Source organism: Jaculus jaculus, chromosome 9 (assembly GCF_020740685.1).
Source record: "Jaculus jaculus isolate mJacJac1 chromosome 9, mJacJac1.mat.Y.cur, whole genome shotgun sequence".
Classification (NCBI taxonomy): domain Eukaryota; kingdom Metazoa; phylum Chordata; class Mammalia; order Rodentia; family Dipodidae; genus Jaculus; species Jaculus jaculus.
This window is the reverse complement of record NC_059110.1, coordinates 14,531,072-14,553,645: the sequence shown is the minus strand read 5'-3', so window position 1 is coordinate 14,553,645 and position 22,574 is coordinate 14,531,072. Positions and strand designations below refer to the sequence as shown.

The 22,574-nt window shown below is 40.4% G+C and overlaps 1 pseudogene; it reads left to right on the top strand.

Annotated features, from left to right (window-relative positions):
- The first annotated feature begins 10,158 nt into the window (after positions 1-10,158).
- On the top strand, positions 10,159-10,772 carry LOC101613400 (annotated as a pseudogene).
- Positions 10,773-22,574: the final 11,802 nt, after the last annotated feature.

Here is a 22,574-nt window from a genome sequence, read left to right as displayed (position 1 = left end):
GATTTGCACTCTCAAGCTTTCCCACCTTTACTGTCCCTTCCCCACCTGGACAGCAATTCTATCTCTGGAGTGTGTTTTTTTCCCCCCATCTTATATATAAAATGGCTTATTATTTATTTCATTCTCTCCTTCTATAATCTAATGTAATAAACCTAAAATTCTCAGGCAGACTTCTCCCCATTTTCCCAATCTGATTCCAGTGCTCTTTCATAAGACGCTTCTCCACATCCTTCTGGGCTCGTTGCTGCCTCCATGTTTTCCTTTCCCTCCGTGTCTGTGCACTGTCCCCATGGTGCAGTGCCCATCCCATGGGCTGTTGTGAAAATTAAAGGAGAGTTATTTGTGAAATAATCAAATCTCCATAAAGTGGAATAAAAATCAGTAGACAGCTAATGCCAAGATGCTCAGAAAATAACCAGTGAGTTGATTACATTCCATTGATAAAATCTTCAAAGATACAAAACTCTTTGACAGCTACCATAGAATATTGAAAAATATTTGTTCCATGCCATACACAGGTTGTGGGTTTCTGGTGAAGGGAATTTCTTACCAGAAGGTACGCAAACATCCTTCGCTACTATCACTCAGCTCCATTTCTGAGGAATCGTAGCTGAGCCAGATGTATTCACATATCTCAACATGTGGTCAGACTCTATTTCCCTCACGAATAACTCTCTAAAATGTTGAAGTGTAGGGCAAATAACAAAAATAAACAAAATCAAGATGTCAATGTCTTGACAGTTGTCACTTAATTATTCATTTTCAAAAATTATTTTTATTCACGAGCGTGTGAGACAGGAAGTATAAGTGTACCAGGACATCTTGCTGCTACAAAGAAACTTCAACACATGGATTACTTTGTACACTGGCTTTACGTGGGTACTGGGGAATCAAACCTTGGCAGGGAGACTCCAGCCCTTGAGTGTTTGTTTTAATGTTTATTCTTTATCCTTGTCATTATATTTTATTTTGTTTTTGAAAATTCACATGTGTATATAATACATCTTGACCATATTCACCCCCTATTACCCACTTCTATCCTGCTGTTACTCTGACTAAATCTCTTATTTTTCCAACTAATCCTCTTTCTACTTTCATATCCGTGGTGTGTGTGTGTCCCACTGAGTTAGAGTTGTTTGCATGATCATGGATAGCAGTTTATTAACTGGAGTTTAGGCAACCTACCAGTGGCTCTGCCCCTGGAAAACATGCCTCCCCCACCCTCAGCAATCATTAACTTCCAATAGTTACTCTGTGAGGAGTGGGGTCTTGTGAACTTTCTCCTATCTTGTGAATATATTTAATTAAAGATACTTTCTTTGGTATGTATCAGATATTTAACTAAAAACATTGTAACCATTCCCATGGAGTACTTTAAAGCAATCATGCATAGCAACGAACATGGTGGTGTCCATTTTCCTAGACTTCCCTCCGTCACTCATATTCCCAGCCCTTTACTCAGAAAACATAGACTTCTGGGCTGGCTTAGCTATTAAGGCTTTTGTCTGCAAAGCCAAAGGGCCCGGGTTCAATTCCCTAGGACCCACATTAGTCAGATGCACAAGGGGGCGCACGCATCTGGAGTTCGTTTGCAGTGGCTGGAGGCCCTGGTGCACCCAATTTTTTTTCTCTCTCTCTCCCTCTTTCTCTGTCAAATAAATAAATAAAAATAAAATTCTTTCTTAGAATAAGATTCCAGGCTAGGTCCCCATTGTCTTCCTCATTGAGGAGATGTGCTGCTCCCCACATCTGTTCCGCTCTATGATTGTGAGAAATGTCTGTGTCACGGCTTCCTCACCCGTGAAACGGAATGACAAGAGCACAGATCCCTGTGGGGTTGATGCAGTGATCACACGGATTAGTCAGCGCAAAAAGGGAAGAACGCTCAGAGCAGTAATCCCTCAAGAAGTGCCACATTTTACACCATTTTATCCCCAGTCTGGCCATCCTTGAGCTCTGGGACCTTGAGAAAATTAAGTTCTCTGAATTTCAGTTGCCTCTCAGTGAAGGACTTGAACTCCATCAGCGGGTTTCAAATGCCAGCATGCGTCAGAATCGGATGGCACGTGTGCTCAAACAGTGCTCTGAGGCCCAGCCTCAGTTTCTCACTCGGTGGCTGTGGGATGGGGGGTCCAATAATTTGTATTCATTTTTCTTTTTCAGTATATATTTGAGAGAGAGAGAATGGGTGTTCTAGGGCCTCTTGGCACTGCAAATGAATTCCATATGCACTCGCCACTTTGGACGTCTGGCTTCACATGGGTACTGGAGAATCAAGCCTTCACTGCCAGGCTTTGCAAGCAAGTATCTTTAACTGCTGAGTTATCTCTCTGGCCCAATAATTTGCATTTCTAACAAGTTCCAAGGTCAAGCTGATGTTATTGGTCTGAAGGTCACATTTGGAGAATCCTCATTTTACCCTAAGCAAATCAGTGGCTGTCTGCCTTGGCTGTACATCGGAATCTGCTAGGGAGTCTGAAAATCACATAATCCAAGGCTGTGTCTCAGACCAGTGACATCATAGTGGGTTCTTCAGTTATTTCCAAAGAACAGCCAAAATTGACTGTGCTTCTAAAGTCTTAGATAAAAAATTACTATGTTTTAGCCAGGTGTAGTTGCGCATGCCTTTAATCCCAGTACTTGAGAGGCAGAGATAGGAGGATCACCGTGAGTTCAAGGCCACCCTGAGACTACATAACGAATTCCAGATCAGCTTGGGCTAAGACCTTACCTCAGAAAAACCAAAAAAAAAAAAAAAAAAAAACCAAACCAAACCCAAAAATCACTCTGTTTTAACATAACCTGAAACAAATTGAATCTGTTATTATAAGCTTACATGCATGGAGTTATCCCATGATAAATAGCATTTTTTTTCTAAAAATTTATTTATGAGAGAGAGAGAGAATGGGCACACTAAGGCCTCCTGCTGCTGCAAAAAATTCCAGACACGTGTCACTTTGTGTGTCTGGCTTACGTGAGTACTGGGGAACGGAACCTGGGCCATCAGGCTTTGTAAGCAAGTGCTTTTAAGTGCTGAGTCATCTCCCCAGCCCACCCTCCTGTTTTAAAGCTATACTCAGCATTTTTCCTCTCTAGCATGAGTGTGTGCACGTCAGGGCCATTTGCTGCTGCAAAGAAACACCAGATACTTGTTTTGCCTTTTGCATCTACCTTAGATAGGTGGCTTGGGACTTGAACCTTGGCTGGCAGACTTTAGAAGCAAGTGTCTTTGACAGCTGATCCACCATCCCAGCCCTGAGAAGCTCACTGCTGATGGGAGGTTTGGGGACCAGACAGAGAATTCAAATACACTGTGCTTAGGACAATTTACCTCAGTCTTGAGTGAGCTCTTAAAGACTGAAGCCTTCTGAAACCTTTCTGGAATGCAGGCAAGCGAGGGGATGGTAAGGGAACAGGTAGTCGTGTGGGCAAAAGAAAGAAGCAAAAATCTATAGAGCAACGCAAGTAACTCCGTGCGGGCTGGAGCACAGAGTGTGTGTGGGGGTGTCCCTTTTCTGCTTTGCCCTCTCAACTGGCAAGGCGGGGAGTCTAACAGGACTGAAGGGGTTTCCGGAAGTTGCGACTTTCAATCTTAGCACCAGGACAGTCCTGGGCCAACAAACCAACCAGGACGCTTGGACACCCTATCTTGGTCTGGGGATCTGCCAAGTGAATTGAAGGCTCGTCTGGTTTGTTTTGTTTTGTTTTCCTGTGGAGTAACAGAAGACTATGTCAAAGATGCAGTATAGAAAATAAGAAGGGGAGACATGGTGCTTTCAGACTGGAAGAAGACATCCGTGGTGGAGGGTGTGTTTATGCCTTGGAAAGAGGGGTGCTGTAGCAACTGAGGACCCAGTGGGTGGGACCCCAGGGGAAGCCATCGATAATGAAGGCAGTGCAGTGAGAGGTGGGTGTGTGTGTGGGGGGGGGGCAGCAAGGAGGTGGGCAGAGGAGGAGGGAGGGAGAGAGATGCTGGAAGCTGATGGAAGAATGGAACAGGAAAGATTTGGTAGGACTGCTGTAAAAAGTGTCACTCAGCCACAGTTTGTTGACTATTATAGAGACGACTATGTAATTGCATTCATTGAAGTTAAACTTCCCGGGGTCGGGGGAGATGGTTCAGTGGTGAGAGCACTTTCTGCACACGCAGTGGCACGTGAGCTTGGATTCCCAGGACCCACTTACAACAGCCAGAAGCTGTGGTCCTCTTCTCTTCTCTCAGCATGCCCATGGAGAGGTGGAAAGTGGAGACAGGAGGATTTCCTGGAAGCTCAGACCGGCTAGTCAGGCAAAGAGAACAATAAACAATGAGAGACTCTTATCTCAAATGAGGTGGAAGGCTAGGACCAACCTGAAAATCTCCCCGACCTCCAGGAGTGCCCTGAGGCGTGTGTGCACTGGCCTTCTCACAGTTGAACACACACACACACACACACACAAAATTAAATTTTCTACCATTTAGAGATAATCAGTGACAATGAAGACAATTACCCTAGCTCAACTCCCTCCCCCCAAAAAACTTCACCAGAATTTTATTATTTCCTACTTCCTCTAACACTTGTGCTACATTAACCTATATAAATGTCAGCGTCTGCTACATATTGTCCAGGTTAATCCTGCAGGGAGTCGGGAGGGGTGCATACCTGCTCTCACAGCATGTGCGGGGGGGGGGGGGGGGGCAGAAGGACCAGGAGATCAAGGCCAGTGTAGTGATTTCCCAACCAGGCTGGGCTACCTGCGACCCTGTGACAAAACCAGACGAAAAAACAAAACAAAACAAAACATTTAATCTTCCTGGGTCAGCTGCACACGCCTATAATCTTAGCACTCAGGAGGTGGAGGCAGGAGGATCATGTGTTCCACACCAGACTCAGCTACATAATGAGACCCTGACACACACGCATGCACACACTTGCACACACATAAGAAATAAAAATTAATCTTGAGGGCAAATAGGAAAGTTGTAAATGTAGTGTTTTATGTGATTATGTAAGCACTGGAGAACTTATTCCATGTTTTTTGTAACTTTAAATCAATTAGAATAGTACTGTGTAATAAAGCATCCATACATATCAACTGTTAAGTTTCTAGCTACTACAGTTAAAAGAGTAAAAAGAAACCAATGAAATTAATCTTCATAAATTTCGTTTGACACAACATAACTAAAATATCAGAATGTCCACATGTAATTACTATAAACGATTAATGATGAAATATATCTGTTTTGCTTTATACAACCTATAATACATATGCATTTTTAATGGCATATCTCAACTCAAGTACAAAATTTCATTAGGAACATATATTTAAAACACCTTGAAATTTTAGGTAGGTTAACTATTACAAACTTCAGTTTTCAATGAATGAATTGTCCATCATTTGTAAATCTTAAATTAGTTTTTGTTTTCAAAAGCATTTTTACAGTAACTGGTTTTATTCAAATTTCCACTCAGAAGAAAACAAATTCAAGTGTTACAGGCCTTGTAATCAGCCTTTGATAGAACTAAGAAAACAGTAGGTATCTCTTAGTATACATACATATATATATACTTCTGAATATGTATGCATTTATGACATATAAATACATATGGATATATGAATATATTATTTATAGCTGAAATATTTGCTACAGGCTCGTGGCAATTGACACATATAAAATTGGATATAATCTTACAAATTCTATGTCATATTTATAATCAAGATTCTACTTTGAGTAGGAAAATTAAGACATGGTAATAATGGATTTATGAATACTATCCTTACTATGAGTTTTAAATTTCAAGATGCCAGTGAAAGTCCTTTGATGATTTATCAGTAACTCAATTTTGTCATGGGGAAAAGAATCTTTTCTCCCAGAAAGTCAAAATGCTATCTTGACTGCAGTTTTGATTCACCTTTCAAATAAAAATTTCAAGTATAAAGCCAGGCGTGGTGGTGCACACCTTTAATCCCAGCATTCAGGAGGCAGAGGTGGGAGGATCGCTGTGAGTTCGAGGCCACCCTGAGACTACATAGTGAATTCCAGGTCAGCCTGAACTACATTGAGACCCTACCTTGAAGAAACGCAAAAAAAAAAGAGTTCAAGTATAGTAATAGCATCACTTGACTGAAGCACCTAATTTTAAATGTAGGAATGAAAGAGACTGTGTTCCTTGGTCATACCAGCCATATGTCAGGCACTCAATAGCTGTGGTGGGGTCTATAGAGCTGGGCAGCAAAGACAGAGACTCACATTAGGTGAAAGAATTTCAAAAGCGGGCATATTCTATTTCTCTGCTTTGGTATGCTCCTCCCATTCCCCCTTTGGCTGGTTTCTACTTTCAAATGCAGTAGACACCACCTCTTTTGGAGACGTTCCTTCCCTGGGCTTGTTCCCTGTAGGTGGCAGCACTTTCTTCCTTAAACTGTAAGGAGGTGGTTAAGACTTCATTTGGATTCCCTCAGTTTTCATAGAAAGTCTTAATGCTCTAGAACATTCTTTGGGAGCATAAGTCAGCATAATTTCAGCTTTATTGTCATTCTGCTGTTGTTTATGGAAACAATCTCTCAGCCTCCTGCTTGGAGAATTGCTCATTGCTCATTATGGAATTAGAGAAAGGAAAAGTCCAAGGCAGAGGAGTGTTAGAATGCTTGTGTCAGGATGCAGTGGTAAATCCAAAGCCATGTAATTTAAAAAAAAAAAAAAAAAAGAAAAATTTTCATTTTACACTGAGCTTTGTAACTGTATTTAAAAAATATATCTATTTATTTATTTGAGAGAGAGAAAGCGACAGAGAGAGAGGAGAGAGAGAATGGGTAGCCCTTCCCTCTCCTGCATGTCGCATTTGTGACAACTGAACATGAAACAAGGCATGAGATACTGAAGACAGAATCGAGGAGATTTAGTGTGAGTTCCTGAGGACAGATGCACTTCTGTGCCCAGCGCAGCAGCCCTGTCTGATACTTAACACTGTCAACCTTTGGGTTGCTGTCTTGATTGACATTTTAAAATTACAAGCTCTCTCTCTCTTCTGTAATTTTCCCTCATTCTGTTTCCCAAGTACAATACCAATGTTCTCTTTGAATTTTAACCATAATTTTTCTTACCATTTTATCTTTATACTAAAACTGTATGGTACTATATGTAACAAGTTTAAAGTGTTATGCTTTTGACACTAGAAAAAAAAAATCATAGTTTTATTGGTATGTCCCTTAATTCTTCTCAAATTGAACATATGAGATAGATTGACCATGGCATGGGTAGAGGAGAAAGATGGGGGTGAGGGAGACAACCTTTATTTACCTGGCACGGCAGGTGTGGGGTGGTCTATTGGGTTTCCTCACATGTTTTTCTTATGTTAACTCCTGTGAACCACGTGGATTTTTTTTTTTTTAAGAAGCAACTTTGTGTGGACACATCATGTGTTGGTGCCGTCACTTCCTTCCTCCCTGCCCCACTCCACCGAGGGCTGTCCTCAGTGAGGTTGCTGCCATTGACCGTGGGCTGTGGGTCATGAGTTGAGACAGGGGCATTGTGGGAGTGATGGAGACATGCACTGTGGACAGCCAGAACACATGAGATCTTTTTGAAAATGAAGAAACCTGGATGGAGAAGCAATACCAGTAATATTGACAGAGTTACTTGAGCAAAGCTATTGGGGTGGTAGTTTTTTTCCTCCAAAGCATAAATGACATGTAAGAATTTATTCTCCATGGGGACATCTGAGAATAGAAACTATTGTGTCAATATAGATAATATTTTTCACTTTTTTTTCCCCATGTAGACAATTCTATCATCTACTTTCCCAACAGCATTGTGTTCCCTTTCAAAATATAGTGGCTGCCCCAAATTTAGAACTTGTCATCCATTTTTTCTCTTTATTGTTAATGATCATATTCAATCCCATAGCTTCAAACCTCTTCTCGTACACAAAGTTTTCAGATTTATAACTTTATTATCTTTACTCATCATGATAGGATAATTGCTGAACAAATACCCCTCATAAATTGCAGCTCAAGATAGCAAGAGTTTATTCTCTGTTGTACAAATTTTAATGCAAATATTCTCCACCTGCTTTCTTTAGTGACTCCTCATGACTCATGGGGCCACACCTCCCATCTTGACTTATTTTATGTCTTGGATCTTCAAAAAAATTAAAACTATTTATGTTACTTTTTAGAGAGAGAAAGAGAGAGAGAGAATGGGCACACCAGGGCCTTCAGCTGCTTTAAACGAACTCCAGACACATGCACCATCTTTTTCATCTGGCTTACAAGGGTCTTGGGGAATTGAAGCTGGGTCCTTTGGATTTGCAGGTAAATGCCTTAACTGCTAAGACATCTCTCCAGCCCATATGTTGTGGATCTTTTTAGCCCTTAGGAAAATCCTGTGGATATCCTCCCACGATAATATTTCTAGATATGAAAAAGAAAGAAAACAATGCAGTAACAGTTTTTTTTTCCAGTAACAGGTTTTTAACTAAAAATTCAATCTTAATTTCAAACTAGTCGTAGGTAAACATAGCCCACAGTAGCTGCAGTTAGTATGTGTAATATGAAAGACAAGTGACAGAGAAAAATGGGTGTTGGTGACATTGTTGTAACTATTGCCACACCCATGAATGAAAGACATGATTAATTCCTGTTAAAAATTAGAGATATAGTGACAAATTTTCCTCATTCAAGTTCATTAGACTCCCTGAATCACACAGAGCCTAAGGTCGGAGGATTCTACAGTGGTCAAATCCTTCTTAGAAGCTCCTTATGATTTTATGCATCCAATTTAAATAACAAGCAAAGACCTTGTGAGGTAAATGGGGAGCTTTTGAGGACTGACCTTGGCGGGGGGTGGGGAGGGAGTTATTAGTTATCAAATCCCATCCTAGATTCCAGAGCCCTGGAAGCTTCATTTCAGTGTTTGGAAAAAAGTAAAGCTATAGGGAGCTTGGAGCAAGAAGTGCTGGACATCAACAGATGCTGAAATTAATAAAAACAGGTTGGAAATTAAAGATCATCAAAATCTCAAAGTGCTTCCATGCAGGGTCCTTATGACTGCAAAGGAGAATAGTAACTTTACCGAGAGGAAGACACGAGGGGTACCTGTGAGAACCAGAGTCGACACAAGAACTGTGATGGTTAACAGCGCCTGCTTCTTGACGAGCTGCCGAAGGACAAGCGGCGTCTTTTCTGTGAGGTTCCTCTGAAAATCCACAACCTGAAGGAAAAATCTCATATTGAGGGCCGTGCTCCAGAAAATCTGGACAACATTGTAAAAATGTCAAGGACATGAACCATTCCAGATCAAGAGATAAAGAGAGATAGGATGACTCAATGCAAGTGTGATCCTGGACTGGATTTCTCTCTCTCAGTCTCTCTCTCTCTCTCTCTCTCTGTTCAGTACGGAGTGTGTGTATGTGTGTGTGTAGGAGGGGTGCATGCACATGTGTATACACACGTGTGTGCACCCAGTGCACAGGTGTGTGAAGGCGGGGAAGGTATACTGGGTGTCATTGAACCTGGAGCTCTTCGTTGCACATTTTTCTGGCTGACCAGAAAGCTCCAGTGATCTTCCTGTCTTGACCTGTGGTTTTAGACAGGCATGGCGATGCCCATTTCTTACGTGAGTGCTGGGGATTGAACTCAAATCCTCAAGCTTCCCCACCGAGCCATCTCCCCATCCTCCTGGACTGGATCTTGGATCACAGACTGGACCTTCATACGACTATTGGTGAAATGTGAATAGAATGCATAGATTTGATAATTATACCATGTCAACGTGAATTTCCTAATTCTAGTAAGAGTGCTGTGGTGAGGTAAGAAAGACATGCCCCTGTATTGCACATATCGACTGATATGTACAATTTGCATTCAAACCTCTCAACAAAACAAAACAAAAAACCATGATGGATAGATGATAGATGAATGATAGGTAGGAAAGCCAGTGAGAATTCTTTGATAAATCTTGGTAGAATCTCTCTCTCTCTCTCTCTCTCTCTCTATATATATATATATATATATATATATGTATATATATATATATACATATGTTGGTTTTTGTTACTTTTCCTTTCAGTCTGAGATTGTTAGAAAGTAATCAGGCCTGGCTCTTCAAAGGTAAGGGATAGACTAGTTCATTCTGGAGCTTGGAGAAGGAAGTGGCTCTGAGGAAGCTTTACTGCCATGGGCAAAGCAGACCCCAACAATCCTCGGGGCAGAATGTCCTCAAACACCTTCTTTGTGCAGATCGGCAGGGAGGAGTACAAGAAGAAGCACCCTGACTCCTCGGTCACCTTTGCTGAGTTCTCCAAGAAGGGCTATGAGAGATGGAAGACCACATCTGCAAAGGAGAAGTTGAAGTTTGAGGACATGGCCCAGAGCGATACAGGGAGAAGAAAAGCTATGCGCCTCTCAGAGGCGGTAAGAAAGGAAAGAAAAAGGATCCCAATGCTCCCAAAAGACCACCATCTGCTTTCTTCCTGTTTTGCTATGAACAAAACTCAAAGATCAAAAGTGAACATCCAGGCCTGTCCATTGGGGATACTGCAAAAAAGTTGGGTGAGATTAAGCTAAAGGAGGAGTGCAAAAAGGGCATTGTGGCATACCGTGCCAAGGGCAAGAGTGAGGCAGGAAGGAAGGGCCCTGGTTGGCCAATTGGCTCAAAGAAGAAGGATGAACTGGAAGACGAGGAAGAGGAGAAGGCGGAAGAAGATGAAGATGAGGAGGAAGATAAAGAATACATGGCTGTCCTGCAGAGTGTGTGGAGTATGGGTGTGCTCAAGCAACTGTTTTACTAAGAATGTGAAATTCAAGGCAGCTCCACATTAGCTTCAGCATAAAAACTGTACAGAGTTTTGTACAGCTGATGAGATTCTTTGGAGAGAGAGCGAGCAAGCACACCAGGGCCTCCAGCCACTGCAAATTAACCCCAGATGTATGCGCCACCTTGTGCATCTGGCTTACATGGGTACTGAGGAATTGAATCTGGGTACTCAGCCTTTGCAGGCAAGAACCTTAAATTGCTAAGCCATCTCTCCAACCATGATCTTTTTGATGTATGTGCAACTAAGTGTGGTGTGAACATGTGCACTGTGTCCACGTGTGTGCAGATCTGCAGGCAGCCCATGTACATGCATGTGGAGGCTAGAGTAAGGCGTTGGGTGTCCTCTTCCCTTGCTCTTTAACACTGTTTCCTTCAGGACTCTTTCTCTGAACCCAGAGCTGTTGTTATTGGCCAGACTGGCTGGCTACTGAGTTCCAGTGATTCTCCTGTCTCTGTTCCCTACAGAACTGGCGTTACAGGCATATGTGGCCCCACTATGGGTGCTGGGGATTGAACTCAGGCCCTCATGCTTGCATGGTAAGTGCTCTGACCCACTGAGCCATTTCCCTCGCCCTAATATTTCTAATCTTCACTCTGACCACTAGTAACCCCCAACCGCTGTGGTTATGGTGAGAAGGGATGTTATAGTGGAGTGAATATGTGGATAATTTAAAATTTATAAGTTTGTTTTCATTTAGGAAAACCATTGACAGTGTCTTTATAGCCCTATTAGTTAATGAGGCTAATTAATTATTAGGTGTTAAATTGTTGTAGTCACTCTGTCATTTGTCAAACAAATCAAGGGCTGGACTTGATCATGGTGGCTCACGCCTTTAACCCCAGTACTTGAGAAGCTGAGATAGGAGGATCACTGTGAGCTTGAAGTTATCTTGAACTACAGAGTGATTTCTGTGGAAGAGTGAGATCCTGCTTCAAAAACAAGGGCTGGAGAGATGGCTTAGCAGTTAAGGCACATGCCTGTGAAGCCTAAGGACCAAAGTTTGATTCTCCAGGTCCCACATAAGCCAGATGCACATGGTGGTGCATGTATCTGGAGTTTGTTTGCAGTAGCTAGAGGAGAATGTGCCCATTCTCCCTCCCTCTCTCTCTCTCTCCTCCCCTAATAAATAAATAAAAATAATAAAAATAACAAGAATTCAAGGGTCATACACTGGTATGAAAAAAATCTCCAAATCCAATGGACCTGATATATTTGAAAAGACTGTACAAATAAAATACAGTTGAACATCCCACCGCTATTCTATTTGGAGTAGAAGACCTCATATGAATAAGAAGCTTTGTCATAAAAAATTAAACCCACTGAATAATTATCTATTTAAATTAAAAACATTTTTCTGTTTAAAAATTTCTTTGATGTGGATTCTACTATAGCCTGTTCATATGAAATTGTATCATAGTTTTAAATATAATACATTTGATTTGCATTATGGTTTCTTATCTATAATTATCATTATATATATGTGTATAAGGGATATATATCTATATCTATATCTATATCTATATCTATATCTATATCTATATCTATATCTATATCTATATCTATCTATCTATATCTATCTATCTATCTATCTATCTATCTATCTATCTACACACACATATATATACCTTTCAGTGTTTCTACACAGTATTAACACAGTGGAATTGCATAGATTGTACACCTAATAGCCTATTATTAAATTTTTCATCAAAACTTACTCAACTAGTCTATTATTTTTAAGTTGGAATTTGACATTTTCTCCATTTTTCTATAAAAGATAACGTCTCCATTCCCTCTCTATGCAGCCCTTCTGGAAGCATCTATGTGCATTTTGCTTTTTTTTTTTTTTTTTTTTTTGGAGGTAGGGTCTCACTCTAGCCCAGGCTGACCTGGAATTCACTATGGAGTCTCAGGGTGGCCTCAAACTCATGGCAATCCTCCTACCTCTGCCTCCCGAGTGCTGGGGATTAAAGGCATGCACCACCACGCCCGGCTTGCATTTTGCTTTTTTTTTTTTTTTTGTTTTAACATATCAATTCTCAGAGTAAAGTTGCCGTACTGAGAATATGCATAGATCAGTAGCGGATAGGTAGATAGGTATTTATGTGCATGTGATTACTGTTTACAGATTTTAAATCCTTACCAGTTTGTAGTGGAGTTACCATACCATCTATATCATGTTAAACATTAGCCTTATCTAACCACACCTGGCTTAGATTTCAATTTTTGCCAAATGCAATTATGGAAGGTAACAGAGGGTAGGTGAGGGAGCCTGGACTTTGAAGTGAGACAGTTTTACAACATAGCTCTGCTTCTCAGAGATTCCACAAATTAATCAAGTTATATAGCTTCTTTGGTTCTGTTTCCTTTAAAAAATATATTTAATGCCACTCACTCATAGAGGTTTTATGGGTATCACACGAAGCAGTTCATATAACACCTAAACATTGCCAGTGGAATAAATATTTGATCAATAAGAAAACTGAATGAATGATGATCATTCTTTTTTTTCTTTTTTTTGAGGTAGGGTATCACTGTAGGACCAGCTCACTAGGAATTCATTATGTAGTCTCAGGGTGGCCTTGAACTTATGGCGGTCCTTCTACCTCTGCCTCCCCAGTGCTGGGATTAAAGATGTGCGCCACCACACCTGGCTCATATTCATTCTTTTACTTTACCTTTCTTACAACTTTTGAAGGAGAAGTCTCATAGCATGAGTAAATACAAGGCCAAAGGTCAAATTCATTTTCAAGTGGGAAATCCTTCCTCTTAGTAATGTTAAAGGATGATTCCCACCTCCCTAAAGCCTGTATCAGCTATTTTTTGAACAAACTTTTATAAAGAAATTATCAGTTAGATTGCATGTTAGCAAAAAAAAAAAAAAAAAAAAAACCCTCAAATTGTTTTTGACAATTATAAAATTGATTTCACAGAACAGAGATTCCAGATGTGGGGTGGAGTGGGCTGGAATCAAGGGTTTGTTGAATCACTGATTTATAATACTATAGCAGATCTGGGCTCTTCCCAACTCTCTACTCTGATGTTTTCTAAGTAGTTCCTGTACCCCGAGGCTGGTTCACTACACTATCATAGAATTATTCCCACCAGTGTCTTTTCGGTGTGATTAACTTAGTTTAAAGGATGTACTCATACTTAGACCAAACAATAGTTTACACTAATTAGGATCCCCCTCTTATATGAGAGGCCGTAGGAGGATACATGATTTTAATTGAGAAAGTATGTTGAAAACTATGAATTTGGTAATATATAAGAGCACAATTTATACAAATAGGTTGTGGACACGTTAATCACAATTTACTTTACCACCTGAGTTTCAGGAACTTGAAAGAATTTGTAAAGAAAACTTAGTACTGTTTTCAGTATCCATTGAGTTTTCCATAGCCTTTTTATCTCCCAGTGAGAAAAAGTTCATGATTCAAGCTATTACCTTGGAACAACTACCAATATGTTGGATTTTTTACAACAATATTGCAGTATAGTTAAGATATTAGATATCTGTGCCAACAAATCCAATAAATAGTTATTAAGCATTTGTTACTGACTATGCATATTGTTAACTGCTAGCATGCAATAGGAAACATGTCACAGTATTTGATAGTGTAAAGCTTATAGCGAAAAAGCTGACTATAAATTTCAGCTTTTGAGGGGAGTTGTATTGACTTGTTCATACCTAAGCACCTTGATACAACTAAATACAACCAGAACTTTGCATCTTGTTACAGAAAATAGAAGATAAATAGATCTTTGCGAGGTACTGGGTCACACATCATCTATCTCTAGGTTAGACATTTTTAGCTTTTTAATAGAGTTGTTTTGACTTCTTTGTACCTAAGCACCTTGCTACAATGGCTTACAATTGGAACTTTTCATCTTGTGTACCGATGTCATATATTTTCTATCACTAGGTTAGAAATTTTCAGCTTTCAAAGAGTTGTATTGACTTCTTGGTACAACTGCCTACAACCAGAACTTTGCATCTTGTCACATAAAATGAATGAGAAAAATATTTCTTGGGTACTGGTATCATACATCTTCCATCTCTAGGCTAGACATTTTGCTCAGATGGTCTGTACCCTGGCTTCCTGCTATTGGAAGAGACTTTCCCCACGTTTAAATGGACAGTTGCAAATAGCACTAGCTGGCAGATTAATTCTCTTAGTAGCACTTTTCTAATAAAAACTCCATCAGTATTAACACGAACAAGCACATAGATAACATCTTTATTTTTCCCTTGGATTGTTCCAGTGGCAGTTGAGACTTGGAGTAATGAAATGATAGCATCTCAGATCAGTCGTTGGCAGGCATGGTGGTTTATTGGACAGTAAGTTTTTTAGGCTGAAAGTAACTGAATGTGGGCAATATCTAGTGGGGCCCAGAACACTGGAGGAAAGATAGCTGGAGGTAGAATGAGCTCAGTCCTGTCATGCCAAGGTTGGGGGAGCTGTGAAATGTCCATGTGAAGATATCCACATGGGAGCTGGATATTTATGACTGCATTCCTGTCAACCAAGTAAGCTTCCAAAATGAAAGTTTTACCTTGAAAAACAGGGGTGGAAGATTGTGGTAAGAGATGATACTGTATTGAGTAGTTTGAAATAAAATTTCCGAGGAGAGATAGGGACAATGGAAGTTATATTGGCTGGATGGAATATAGAAGGGGAGGAAGGGGCAAAATAGGTGAGTTAAGAAAGAAATTCTTTGCCTCTGCACCCAGCTTAGATGATCTGTGGTCTGTGGTGGCATATGCTTTTAATCTTTCATTTATAAATAAGGCAATGTGCAATGTTTGGCACATTTTTCTCAGAGCTGATCTCAGAATGTTAATGAAATTAAAATAACCATTTCCTTAGAAGTGCATTCATTATAAATATTTATTAAATTAGGGTAAAATACTCTTGAAATATTTTTATGCATAATTATAAGATGCAGTTATCAGAAATAATAAAGCCAAAACTTCACTGTTTTACAACATTCCAGTTACTGAATGTAGTTGACATATAACTGTAACTAATATTTAATTTACTTTAATTACAGCTAAATATAATCCATAAATATAATTTAAAAAGCTCAAAGTTAAACTATGGAGAAATTTCCCACTTTTCCACATAGGTGAAGGTGATATGTAAGACTCAAGCCAAAGTGCTTTTGATATAACTCATTTTCGTATCAATAATAAGATATGTAATTTTGCTATTATAAACCTAATAGAGTCTGGTGTTTTTCAAAGACCTTGTCATAATGGGACAGATGAAGATGCCTGATCGAAATATACCCTTACCACAAATTACCCTTGGGCAAGATTACTTTGACTATTTGAGCTGTTTTGAGAAAAAAGAAAGTAAAAGTATTCAAATTATAGGAGGAAAAGTTTGTAGGAAAGAAAAAGAAGGGCAAAAAGAAAAAAAAAAAAAAACGAGCAGTAGGAATATAAAGGAAGCCCCAAGCTAGTAAGATCCCCTAGATATGCATGGATTTTACTGGAGTTGTCTATGGAAGTATTGAAAATCACTGACAAATCATGTATAACTTATTTGCTTAAAATTTTCAGTTAATGTGCTTTTGCGGCATTTTGCAGATAACGACTCTCACTCTCCACCTTATTATGGAGGCAGAGCTCTTTTCCTTTGTCGCCTTTTCCATCCTGGGATATACTTTTTATTGCTCAAGAGCTATAGAATTGTATCCATGCCTATTGTTGTCTGCCTGATGGGAATTCATGTAATTGAAAACGTTTATCCTCTCTTAGTCGAAAAATTGGGCACTTGGAAGTAATGAAAGGCCCCATCTTTGTCCACAGCACAGGCAATACTGTTCAGTTAGCTTTGTTATAAAGTTTGCACTTTCCCAAGGACACCTGTTGCAAATGGAGCACTGTACTAGAGAGGTACCAGCGGAGCTTCTCATGACAGACCGGGTGTCTACAGGCACATAGTTATGCTAGGCTGGTTTTACCACTAATAAAAAAAAATAAAGTCATATTCTTTCAAAAGCAATATGGAATGGCATGGAACAAAAACTTTGTTATGTATAAGGAGTTGAGGAAAGATAGATCTTACTTTTTTGAATAATTGTCATATTTAAATATATGTATATATATTATTCACTTAGAAAACAGCTATTAACTTTGGGGAGTCAAGTTACTAAAGTGAGAACTTCCCTTTTTACATTAGACTTTATACACTTCCATATTGTCTGAGCCTTTAAAATGAGCAAGGGTTATTTTGTAATTAAAAAAATAAAAAGCTGACAAATGACCCCAGGGAGTAAGAAATTACTTGGAGCGGCAAATGTTTAAAGAATTAATTTGTCGATCTGTTGCTTGACTACTATTTTCTTTTGGTAAATCAAACCTCCCCTGCCGTTCAAAGGAGGTGGCTTTGAAAAGAAAGGGTAAACGTTTTTAATGAAATGAACAGGTCAGCCTTCCCACCTCCTGCCTAAATACCTCATTTTGGTTTTGTTAGCAAGAAATGTTTACATGCAAGTCTTTCTGGTAAATCAAGGAATGTGGGTGTTGAACAGGGCAGTACAATAGAAAACCATGCTTTGCTAATAGTTGATATATCCAAATGAAGCAGGGGAAGGAAGGCTTGGAGCAACAAGTGAGGTACCAGAAAGGGGGTGGGGGGGAAGTTTCAGCAATACTTGGGCACTGTGACATGGTGCTCAAATGTTATGTAAGAGTGGTCCTTCCAAGATATGTCCCAATCTGACTATCTCTGAACTTTCTTGGATATATTACAAAACAATAAAGAGAAGGTTGTTGCCAGTAACTTCTATAATCACTTTTGCATCTTGTTACAAAGGATGAGCCACACTGTGTGTTTGGCAATGGGGGTGCACCAAAAAGGGATGAAGGTATAGGCTTGGATTCCCTTTCTTTTGATTTTAATTTTTAAGGCAAAATATTTGTCTAAATATATGGCAGATTCTTCAATTTTTTATCCAACTCTATAAAAATCAAGAACATTATATTCTTTGGGGAGACTTATCTACAGGCTCTTTTTATTTTATTTTATTTATTATACCTCTGAGTATAATTTGACACATAAAGACCCAAGGGGTAAGAATGACGGTTGTTCCTTGATTAGCTATGTGCCAGTGAGCTATTCAAAAGTGGGTTCTTTCGAGTGGAAGCTCTAGATTAACAAATCAAGGATCAAATTTTAAATTCTTATCAGATGTTCAGCCTTAATAAAATATCCATAAATGCTAAGATTGCTAGACAGGGAGGCTACAAGGATAAAAAGCTGTGAGTGGCTGTAAAGCTGACAGCTTGCTAGGCATTTTAGAAGGCTTACTCTTATCTTGTCGGCTCACCAAGCAGCCCTTATTGTCATCTGGCTGTGCCCAAATATATCGCTTCTTGGATTGTTAAATAGCCCTTTCCCACAGGATCTTAAAGTTGTAGACTGAATTGTGTCCCCTCCCTCACAAATAGATACACTGAATACCTTAGTACCCCACTATCTTAAGGTGTGACCTTATGATGTGGAGATAGGATCTTTACAGACGCAATGGAATTAAAATGGGGTTCTAAGTGTTGAAGTCAACCCAATATAAATGGTGTCCTTATAAAAAGAGAAAATTTGGACACAGAGACATGAACAGTAAGAAACCTACGAGAAGATGAAGGCAGGGAGTGGAGCAATCTACCAGCCAAGGTAAGGCAAACATTTCCTGCAAGCTATCATAAGCTACAGAAAGGCATAGGCTAGATTTTCTTACATAGCCTACAGAATCAACAGACTGGTTTGTAGTTTGAAGACCTACTTCACACTCAGCATTGTATCCCAACAGTTTAGTGTAGTCTTGTTAGTTTTAGTTTAGTGTTACCTTGTTACAGCAGCCCCAGAAAATGAATACACTGTCATCTGTGCTGAGTCTAAAATATTCCTTCCTTGTGCATTCTTTTCTAGAAAATGAAAGTCTACTGGTGAGGGACGACTGTCTTTGCCAAAGAGTTTGCTTGAAGGCAGCTGCTGGAAACCCTTTGCCCTTGACCTAGTTGAATGGAGGTCCCTGGGTGGAGTTGGATGGTCTTCTTGGCAGGCAACCCAGTGACTCAGGAAAGTCAGGGTTGTTTCCTTACTCTAGAGCTGTGGGAAAGCAGAGACTGAGGAATCTTTCCTCATGACTTATGGGGAAGCTCATGCTTGTTGTAGAGTCACAGATAGTACTTTCCAACGGAATCTAATCATCTTAAAAAAAACAAAAAAACAACTTCTCATTTCCTCTATAGACCAATAGAGTTGGTTTCTTGTGGAGGCTCTGGTTAGGAAAAACGTCTTGGTCAATTCTGATGTGTGAGTTTCCCTTTTGGATTTTGATCAGTAACGCTGTGCTGTCAGATGGCTGGGAACAAAACAAGCATACCCCACATCCTTGGTAAAAGGTTGTGAAAACGAGAGTGGTGGATGGGTTGGGATACGATGTGGAAGTAGGTCTTCAGCAAGTATTTTCAGGATGGGAATAAGTTGATTATGCAGGGCACCATCAGGAGTTTTGCAGTCATGGAGTTGGAGAAAGAAGTCTTTAGGAAAAGCCTGGGCAGATTTGATCTAGGCTGCGGTGAAATTGTTTACCTCAGCTTCACTATCTATATACTTCATTAACAAATAACAATAATGGCCTTCACTTTTTAAACCTGTGGCTTTACTACCCAATACGTGCTTTGGGATGATGCATTTTGGGATGTATGGCATCTCCCAGAAAACAAGGAAGTTGGCAGTAGGGGAGGGACCAATGGTTGCTTTGTGATGGGTAACTGTGACATTTTGTTTGAAGGTGTATTGTTTGAACGTCTCAGTCCCCAGGTGAGGCATTATATGCCATGAATTGGTGACAGTTCTGGCTCAGTGGGGAGGGGTTAGTCACTGCCTGTGGCCTCTCTGAACTACCTAGAAATGCAGTTCTCTTAGGAAGGATTCTCGGGCTGGTGTTTGCAGAAGTGTTAGGAGGGCTGTGGCATGGTTGCTTTTCACCTCCACACTGTTTAGAGATGATTTAGTTCTCTATCCATAGTGTTGGACATTTAAAGGTGAAATGGAAGGGAGCTAAGGCCTCTCTGGGGCTTTATTGGTATATGAATAGAATGAGTTGAATGGAAAAGTAATGGGTCAACTGAATGGACACACTGATGATAGTTTGTTTTCCTCTTTGTTACTGACTTACATTTTAGTAACACCTTTACTGACATGCTTCTCATGTCACTATCAGGAAATAATGGTTTGTGGTAGACTTTGAGACATGTCTAATCCATGTTTCCCTTTGATTTTGGGAATGCCAACATGTATCTACTTGAATACTCTTTAGGCAGTGTCTTATGATGTAGGTGTTATGGCTTGAAATGACCCTCACAGACTATGTTTTGAACATTCGGTGGTGCTATTTTGGAAGGCTGTAGAACCTTTAGGTGGTGGGATGTAGCAGGTAGAAGTGTGTCAGTAGAGGTGTGTCTTTGAAGGTTATAACCCAGACATGGTTCCCATCCTGGTCTCTTTCCCGGTCTTCCATGACATGAGTGGCCTCTGCTTCATGCTCCTGCCACCAGAGATGGAACTTCTCTGCACAGCCTCTCTGTTACCATGGAATGAAATCCCCTGAAACTGAGTTAAAATAAATCTTTCCTCCCTTGAGTTGTTTCTGGTAGGAATAGTCACAGGGTCTCAACAATAACTAATATAGTGGTCAAGGGCTGAAGTGTTAGAGGAAGTAAAAAAGAGGAGGCAGAGCCTGGAGAGATGGATCAGGGGTTAAGGCACTCATCAGTAAAACCTAAGGACCCAGGTTGGATTCCCCAGGACCCACGTAAGCCAAATACACAAAGAGGCACATGTATCTGGAGTTCATTTGTAGTGGCTGGAGGCCCTGAAACACCCATTTCTCTCTCTCTCTCTCTGTAAATGCCTATTTATCTCTCAAATAAATAAATAATAAGATTTTTTTTTAATATAAAAGAGGAGGCAGGACAAAAGGTGGATAGTAATGGCAGGATCTATGGGAGGGAAGAGACTTGTCCCAAACAACGGAAGAGCACCCTGACAGACCTGTAGATGGTTTGACTTAACAATTATGATGGTACAACTTACTTTTCCACTTTCCAATGGTACAAAAGTAATACACAGTTTAGTACAAAGTTTACTTTGAATGCTGATTGTTTCAATACATGAAATATCTTCTCTCACTGTGATGGAGAGAACAGTTTCCAGCCAGCAGCCAGTGTTCCATCATGTGCATTGGTTTGTTAACCTGGGTGTTGGATAGGCCCAGGGAGAGTCAATGAATTTTCAAGTTCCAATATTTCATTAATTTTCTCATCTCTGTGATAGAATACCATATCTCTGAAAGGGGGAAAGATTTATTATAGTCCAGGGGTGTCACTCCTTGGTTACTTTGCCTCCTGTGGTTAGGCATAACATAAGGGCAGCAGGAATGTGTTACAGAGTTGTTCACATCATGGTGGGCAGGAAAGGAGAGAGAGAGAGAGAGAGAGAGAGAGGTGTGCCAGGGACAAAGGTACCCCTAGGGGTGCACCCTAATGACCTACCTCCTTCAACTAGGTCCTACCTTCTAAAGTTTCCAGAAACTCCCAAAGTTTTCCAGAACTTCCTAAATCAGTACTGCCAGCTAGGGACAAAGCATCAAAATATGAACCTGAGAGGGACATTTCATATTCCAATGGGAACAGATATTCTTAGCTTGTGATTGGCTTAACAAACTATAACCCTATTGTAAGTCAGGGAGCGTCAACACTAAGAAGTTAAAAGTAACAGCTTAGAGGAGTGGTGAAGGAAAAACAAAATGACCCACTGAACAGAGTGCTCCAGGCCTGCTTACGCTGGGGCTCAGTCTCAGGATAGGGCAGCCCGGGAGATGTCATCCCAGGAGACTGATCTGGTCAGAAAATGTGCTAGGTTTGTATGATCTGGATAATCAGTGATGTGGCCAAAAAGTTAGTTAGTTGCAAGGAAGCGTGGGTGAGAGAACACTCTAAATTCCAGAAGGGGGATGGGTAGCTGGGCAACTTTGATGGCCAGTGGAAAAGGTTCAGGATTTGGAGGCAAGTAAGAGCAGACAGAAGAAGTTCAAGGGACGTGACAGCTGGAACCAGACACACTACTTGTGTATGTGGAGAGCAGAAGGGAGGAGCAGAGAATCTGCTGGGGGAATAGGGCCTGGGCTGAAAGAGGTTGAGAAGCCACAGTCACTGAACGTTGAGGAAAGGAGACCTGGGATGTCTGCTCAGTGTGGAAGGGAGTTTTAGGCAATAACCATGGCTCCTCAAGTATGTTGTGATGAGAGACAGAAAACAGAGGCCATCTGTTTTTGGACCTCACTGTGACCAGGCGAGAGCTGTCAGGATTGTTTGGCAGCTACAGAGAACCATGTAGCCATGGATAACAGTGGCTGTTAACTATCACAGAAAAAGTGATATTTTCTGGCTTATACTGATGCGGGAATAAAAGGGTAAAATTCTGGTTTCAGAAGAATGGTCACAGATGGTTGGAACAGAGATTTTTTTAAAAAAATATATAGGCATAAAGAACTTGGGAGCCAGAGTGGTGGCTCAGCAGTTAAAGCACTTACTTGCAAAGCCTGACTGGCTAGGTTCAATTCCCCAGTACCCACATAAAGCTAGATGCACAAAATGAACATATGTCTGGGGTTTGTTTGCAGTGGTACGAGGCCCTGCTGTGCCCATTCTCTCTTTCCTTCTCCGTATCTAATAAATAAATAAATGAAATAGCCTAAAAC